General features: G+C 42.9%; 1 pseudogene; it reads right to left on the bottom strand.

Annotated features, from left to right (window-relative positions):
* Positions 1–8000, bottom strand: part of LOC109335507 — an 86292-nt pseudogene extending 78292 nt beyond the window's left edge.

Genomic DNA, 8362 nt, shown 5'->3' with positions numbered 1-8362 from the left:
ATTAATCGATTAATCTGGGGTTATTTTTGAATAATTTGTTGTTTTCGAAAAAGCGGATACTCTGACCGCTACACCTATTCAACCCCCCCTTCTAGGTGTATTTTAGCCACTAATACCTAACAGTGATACCATTTCAGTCCCTACACCATAACCCACTTATTCGTTACCCTTTGGTACTCCTCAATATGAATAAGAATCATCTGTCTCAAAATGAGTATCTATATCCTGGACTAATCAGCTTCATCCAAGTAATATAAAATTGTTAATTTTTTTTTTATAATTTTTCTTTTTAATTCATTAACACTTTCTCATTGGACCGGGACAAAAAGTGTGACATGAATTGTGACAAGTGATCTCTATCTGTTCGGCATAACCGTGCTCCATTTCTTTAAAGCTATTAACCACAACACCGTAAGCAGACATTTCGACTTCACCCATTTTGTCCTTATAATCAACCAAATCAGGAAGTGCAAAAAATGTTCCTGTAAGCTATGCTCTCATAATCTCAATCCTATGAGGATGTTCTGGTATCACAAAAGGTTTTGTCGTTCCGAGTCTAAGTTTACATTAAGGTAAGAATTGTTTACTTTAATATTATAGGAGCTAAGTAAGGAGAAGCATGACATTTCATGGAAAACAAGCCTTGGAATATTGAACTTTGTGACTATTTTTGATATCCAAGAGAGACATTTGTTTGAGATAATCCAATTTGGTGGAGTTCAATGATGTTCTTTTGTCGAATTGTAGGTCCGAGTAAGAGGTCTTCTAGTTATGGATGGAAGTAGACTTGGACCCGCCAGTGGAGGTACTAAAAAGGTTCTCCGACGATCAAGTTAGTAAAATTGGAGAGGTAATGCTCAAGAGCAATAAATGAGATATGAGAAGTATGTATACAATAATGACAAGTGATAAGGGAATTCAATGATACTTCTTGTTAGGGGAGACCCCTTTTTATAGTGGTGAAGGTGGATGACGTGGCTCTAGAGGATACTACTGGCATGGGCAACCACTCTAGCATGTTAGGGGCGACTTTACCCATGTTTAGCGGCTTTAGCATGACCGTGCTCTATGCATAGTTGACTTGTAACTTGTGCCAGGTCTAACAACCGTATTGCAATCTATCCTTGTCATGTTGGAAGGGGTAGGGGAGATTGAAGGTGGCATGGCTATTCGTTGTTAGTGGCGTGTCAGATGGGAAGTGGTCCTAACCTCGACCTATGATGTCCGATATAAAGGGAATGATTTTGACTAAGCCCTTTGATTGGATATACCCGGTCTTTTCAAGCTACCAAACCTACTCTATTGTCGTTCAACCTTATTTGTTCTTCCAACTCTTTTCAAGATTCTTTCTAGGTAACTTCTTTTCCATTTTCTTTCATAATCATGGTCCTTATTATCGACCTAGAGTCTAGTTCCGATGAGGTGGAGGTTTTGTTTGGACCTCCGCCTAATTTTGTCTCGTGTTCATCTCATTCTAGGGATCGACTCATCTAGAGAGGGGCAAGTGATTTGACACTCCTAGCCCCGGTGGCCCATTGAAGCTGGAGGTTGATAGGAAGAGAGGTCGTAGGGATGAACTGATCAACTTTTCTGGGGAAGTGGCATCCGGTCGTGGATAGGGAATCTAGTTTAGAATATGATGCTTCTTCTGGTAACAGGTTGTGGATGCTGAGAACATACATGGGAAGAATGGACAGGTTTCCGATTCCCAAGAGCTTGGACGACCCTGACTCTCGCTAATGGTGGGTTGATTAGGATGAGTTGGGCACCACTAGCTACTTCCCTGAAGGTGTGATGCCTTGGGCTGTCTTGTTGGCACTACATCAAACTACATCAATTGTGTGCTCTATCTTAGAAGAGCGGGTTTTCCATGATCTATATATGGATCAGTTGGACAAATGCAACTTCTATCTATACAAATATTATACGTGGAAGATCGGGCTCAAAATACCCTTGGACGGGTGGTATGTTGATGTGTTGAACCATGTAGGGGTCTCTCCTTCCCAGATGTATCTGAATGCCTAGGGGTTTATCCGAGCGTTTGGACTTTTCTGCAAGGTGACGAAGTGTCTTTGCACGACTCACTTGTTCTTCTAGATGTTCCGGATGACCCATAATACCAATCTGGATGAAGAGAAGATCAATTGCTGTGGGTGGACTTGTCTTCAGTCCAAGAGCAAACATGCCTTATTCCAACCTTTTGATTCTTCCACCAAAAATTGGAAGTCAGGATTTTACCGGGTCGTAATTCGGGGAGCAAGCCATCAGTGGGCTTACGGCTTCTAAGGAGAGCGTCATTTCCAGTTCTCATGGAACGGTAGCCTCCGTCAGACGTCAGCGAAGAAGTTCTGTTACACCTTTGAAAGTCTCGAAGGCTTAGAGATTGAGGTCGCCCATGTAATGTTAAAGTGGGTTGATCATGGCTCCGTGCTATCTTGCTCCAACTTGTCCAAGGGTGACCAAACTTTTGAACATCAGGTTGGTAGGTATGAAGTTGTATATCTGTAAATTGTAAGTTTTTGGTTGCATATTCATCTTTCTGTTTTTTTGCAGCTGCTATACCTGACCGTCTAGAGAAGAACCGACTACTAAGCTAGATCATCCCACGATCGGGGCCGGGAAACAAGCTCGGACGGGCTCGCCCCTTCCCGCTTCCGGTTAATTCGGGGGGAGTTCACCTCCTCCGATTAGCCGAGGAGAAGATCTTCCACCGCCTCCTCATCTTCTAAGTGGCTCTAGCCATTACTATGGTTCTAGTGTTAACCGTTTCTACGTCGGAACCTCTAACCGAGCAGAAGGTGTCCTCCTTGTGCTATCCGCCATACTGTGGGTAAAAGGAAAGCTCTAAGTTTGGAGGGTCGGTCTCTTACACGATACACTGTTCCGCAAGAGGTGGACATCAACCTGGTGACCGAGGAGGTGAAGGTCATCTTCGACACATCGTCTATCTGGGACATGATGAGGCAGGTCCGGGAAACTTCTATCATGGTTGCGTCAATAGTTGAGCGATTGGGGGGGGGGAGGTTCTAGAGGCTGAACAAGATTGGCATTATGTGGAGCTGTAGAAGGTGGAGGAGGCCCATGCGGCGGAAGTAAAGAGGTTGGAGGCGCATATAATGACATCTAACCAAGAGCTGTCTGGTCTGACCTATCAGTATAAGGAAGCGCTCCGAGCCGTCTTGATTCCCCAACGCAAATTGGTCGATTCCTAGAATGATATGGCCAGCCTGATGGCAAATTATGAGGAGGCCAAGGGCGAGATTCTTCCGCTCAATGATAAGTTGAAGCTTTCGAATGAGTAGGCGCAGTCGACTCAGGACTCTTACAACCATGCCCAAGAGGAGGTTTCCGATTTGACCGAAGAGGTGGCTGCCCTTAGGTTGGTGAGGGATGGGCTGGTAGCGGAATGGGACTCTCTTTCCAACTTGACAACATAGTTGGTATACCTTCCATAAGACAATGCTTTTGCCTAGACCAGTCTGAAGTACCCTGGTGAGGACCAGTCTCGGACGCGCATCAACGCGTATGTCCAAGATGGGGAATTGCTATTGGAGGACGACGACTCTGTCGTGAAGCTACCGGTCCCGGGAAGGGGGGGGACTGAGTGCCATGTAATAGCTATAGGATCTTATGTAACTTTTTCTTCAATGAATGTATCTATTCCGTATTTGGCTTGCCTTATTTTATTTTTCGCATTGTGAGAAGTTAATTATTATTGGTAAGGTGTCCTTCACCTTAAATGACCTCATTAACATGCATGTTTCAATTAATTTTGTCACAAAATCGAAAATTGTCGGCCTTTATGCTTCAAAATTACAATTAAAAACGAAAGATATTTTGGTCGGATGTAACTCGTCTAATAACATCCTGACTTAGCAAGCTAGGTGCTTTCTTGGTCGAAGTCAACGTGTGCTACTTGTCGCTTTAAAAAGGGGCTAACCCAACAATTTAATAGAACGAACTTGACCAGAAGTATTAATACTACAAGTAATTGAATCTTGAATCTTGAATGTAAACACCTCGAAACGTATAAAACAAGCCCAACTTGGAGAAGTAGTAACGTTGAACTTGATCGAGAACATAAGTAATAAAAATATTTGATTCTGAGTCTGAACAAGGTAATGTTAACTTGAAGGGATGATAATAGATATAACTGAACTTGGAGGTAGTGATGCTTTCCGTGTTAAATCCGAGTCCGACCAAGTTTATTGGCCTAAATGCGAACCTAGCCAAGGAGAACAAAGTCCATGCCTTGGTTGATTATTTATCCAATGTCGAAGGTGGACATGGATCACACCTTGAGGGATATTTGGAGTTGGTCCACCGGTCAGGGGGACAAGGTCTGCATCCTGGGTGAGTTATCTGACCGCAACCAAAGCAGGACATGGACCGCACCTTGAGGGGTATCTGAAGTTGGTAGATTCCTGTGATAAAGATACGAGATGAATAATACCTCCTTACCGTATATTTTTTGTTGCGCTTATAGGGGGTTGTCCGACCACAAGTGGGTTCACCATTATACTTTTTAGGAACAAAGATAAAACTTCGGGGGTCTTGATGCTTGGTCCAATGCATCACATATGCCACAGTTGTAAGTGTTCAATCTTGGTGGCCGAGGGAAGCTTGGAAAAAGGGGCCAAACTGTGATATTTTTACACACATGATTGTTAATTTGAGGGTGGAACTCTCCTTTGTCAGCCCGACCATCCATCTCAACCATGTGCACTCCCTTCATACTTTTTGTTATGGTGGCCCTCCCCTTGCTACCGGATGACCACATAGGCTCATTTGGTAACAGTTCCGGGCACAATGATGGCTTCCCCAAACAGTGCACACCTAGAGATTGGGAGAGAGAAACTTCATGCACAAATGTGGTGTGGAGATCACAGGTTCAAGATGGTTGATCGTTGGACAACCGAAAATAGCATTGTATGTTGAGTGACCATTTACTACCAAGAATATTGTATGGATTTTTCTACTAAGTGCTTGATCGATGATGGTTAACCAAACATCCACATAGTACCGTGGAGTTATAACTTGGCCGGTGAAACCTACCAACTGTCCATCGTAAGGTAGTAGATCGCAGTCTCTCAGCTCTATTTTTCAAATAAATCCTAGAACATGAAATCGGTTAAACTCCCTTGGTCAACGAAGAGTCTACCGACCTTCTTGTCATTCAAATATGTGGTGATGACCAATGGATTATCATGCTCCCGGACGACACCCTCATAATCACGGTCATCAAAGGAGATGGGAGGGGCATGTGTGCTGACTTGAGTGTTCTTGGCAGTCGTCTGCATGACCTCCTGCACATATCGTTTCTAGGTTGACCTGGATATACCGCCCGCAGTAAATCCTCTTGAAATGGTGTTAATATCGACCAAGCTTCTTTGCCTACGGTTGTCCGTCCGGTATCAATCCGTCCGAACCTTATGCGAAGGATGGCCCTATTGGTGCACTGTAGGGGAATGTCTACTCGGGGGGTTGGGTCGACGTGACTGGGGTGACCATCGTCATTGTGCTATTCTTCCAGTCGTCTGTCATGGGAACAAATGTGTTGTGGTATTTACAGTACTTTGATCGGTCCAATGGTCCCACCTTTTTGTTTGGTTTGGGTTTTTGGGAGCTGAACGAGATGGGTGGCCATGACTTCTTGTACAATTCTAGAGAGACTAGCATTCAACGGGGTGTAGGTCACATATTTGGTTTTGTAGGGTATTCTGGGGAGGTCATCTCTTGGGTGGTCGTGGAATTTTGGTCGTTTGGTTTCCCATTAGGGGTTGTGCATATAGTGCTCGTCGGGTGACTGAGTAGTGTGGGTTTCTTCCAAATTAATGAATTGCCGGGCTTTGAAGCGAAGGTCTTCCATAATGAGATTGGCGTACTTGGCTAGCTCTATTTTGAATAAGCCATCTTTGAGACCCATGACCAGCACGTGCACAACCACATTAGGACTTAAAGTTTGGACCTTCATGGCCTCAATATTGAATCTGTCTAAGTATGCATGGATAGACTTGTGTGGACTTTGCAAAATTGTAGACAAAGTGTAAGACGATCTTGGTTGTTCCTTGCTGGTTGTAAAGTGACATTGAATGTGCCGACCAAGGTGGACCATTGGTCGATGCTGTTCAATGCTAGCCGAATGAACCATTGGAGCGCAATGCGTTTCAAGGTGAGCGGGAAGGCCTGTTTTATGTTGGGGTTTGTTGCATCGTGGAAGAGCATAGAGGTCTCGAAAGCATCAAGGTGATCTAAGGGATCTGAGGTGCCATCATACTGGTCGATGTTGGCCAGGCAGGCCAAGTATTTTGGTAGAGGGTATGACATTATATCGTTAGTGAGTGTTTAGCCCCACAAATGTTATGGTCGAAAAGGTGAGAATGATTTGTGGTCTTGGTATGCATGGGTGGTTTGTGGATAGGATGGGATTCACAGGCAGATTCAATGGTACATGCTTAAGTGGCCGGCCGTGAGGGTCGATAACTTGATTCCTGTTTGGATTGACAGTGTTCCACCAGAAAATCGACTTGTTGTTGGATAATCTTCTCATGCCTTTCCATTATTTGTAGGAGTTGTTTGATGGTGGGCGGAGGTTGTTCTGGAGTAGTTTGGTGGCCCCGACTAGCTTGTTGTGAGGGTTGTACTTGGGAAGGTGGATTGATGGAGGGAGTATGATGGTTGGGAGGCATGTTTGTTGGTGTTGGTGTTGGTTCTATGTGGCTGGTAGGGTTTGCTTGATTTCTGGTGGTCACCATGGTGTAGGAAAGCCACAAACGACGCCAATATTCTTTTATGGATGAACGGTGTGGTCAGACTATAGGTCTGAGTAAGAGGTCTTCTAGTTTTGGATGGAAGTAGACTTGGACCCGCCAATAAAAGTACTTGAAAAGGTTCTTTGACGATCAAGTCACTAAGACTAGTGTGGTAATGCTCAGGAGCTATAAATAAGATATGAGAAGTAAGTAGAGAATAATGACAAGTGATAAGAGAATTCAATGATACTTCCTGTTGGTGGAGACCCCTTTTTATAGTGGTTGAGGTGGATGACGTGGCTCTAGAAGGTACTGTTGGCATGGTCGACCACTTTGGCATGTTGGGGGCTGCTTTTCCCATGTCAGGCGAAATTGGTAGGGTCGTACTCTGTGCATAGTTGATTTGTAACTTGTGGCAGGTCTAACAACCGTATTGTAGTTTGCCCTTGTCGTATTGGTAAAGGTATGTCAAATTGCATGTGGCATGGCAGTGCAGTGTTGACGACATGTCAGATGGAAAATGGTCCTAACCTCGACCTAGGATGTCGTTTATGAGGAGAATGATTCCCACTGAGCCCTTTGATTGGCTATACCTGGTCTTTGCTTGGTTAGAGGGGAGACCGTCTGGGCAGCCAAGAGACCTAGATAACCGGGATGGAACAAATGGTTTGGGAGGTACTGCTCCAATGTTTCTTGAAGATTCTCAAGTGCATTGTAAAATTTTCTTAGAAAGTTTCTCGATGGAAGTATTGAAGATACTTGTAAAAATGCAACAACCTAAATGAGAGCAGCTGTCTATTGGAAGTGCAGAAGATTACATAAAAGACTAGATGCAATAATTCAATGATTGAGTTTCTCTTTTCGCGTCTCTTTTCCTTTCATCTTCTTTTCTATTTTATAATTAGTTAAGCCAAATTTGGCTCCCAAAATCAATGAGAAATGAAGTTAATTCCATACATTTCTTCTCCTTGGTGTTGATAATAGTACTACTGTAGAAAGGTCTGATTCAAAGGTAGAATTGACAGATTAAGTATCACTTGGTAAATCAACAAAATCATCATTTCAATTTAGACATGAGAAATATGCTCAACTTCCATATTTACTTCAAATTGTTGAAGTTATTCATCAAAACACAACATTAACCAACTAAGTCACTCATTGATTGATGGGTCATCTACTCATCACCAACCATCTCAAGAATACCTTCTCTAGTAGGTCTTCAAATTGAATTTTAGATATAGGATCCATTAATCATGTAAGTCCTTGAACACTTATAGATCTATTAAACCAATGACCATAAAATTGCCAAAAAATTTCAGGAACAACTTTCTTCTCCATATAACCTAATTTATACGATGTTCTGTTCTTATGTAAGTTTCAACATAATCTTATTTCTATTCACAAATTCGTCAAATCACTCAATTGCGGATTGATCTTTGACAATTCTTATTGGCTTATTTATGATATGACTATCTTGATGATGATTGGACATGCCGAAATATATTATAACCTCCATGTGTTTAAAATGCATCACTATTAAACACACCCACTCCACATTTTGTAAATACTATTAAAGATGCCAATATATCCTTCTTTGATTTGTGGCATTT

This window comes from Lupinus angustifolius, chromosome LG20 (genome assembly GCF_001865875.1).
Source record: "Lupinus angustifolius cultivar Tanjil chromosome LG20, LupAngTanjil_v1.0, whole genome shotgun sequence".
In the NCBI taxonomy this organism is placed as follows: Eukaryota; Viridiplantae; Streptophyta; class Magnoliopsida; order Fabales; family Fabaceae; genus Lupinus; species Lupinus angustifolius.
This window is presented reverse-complemented; position numbering and strand designations above follow the sequence as displayed.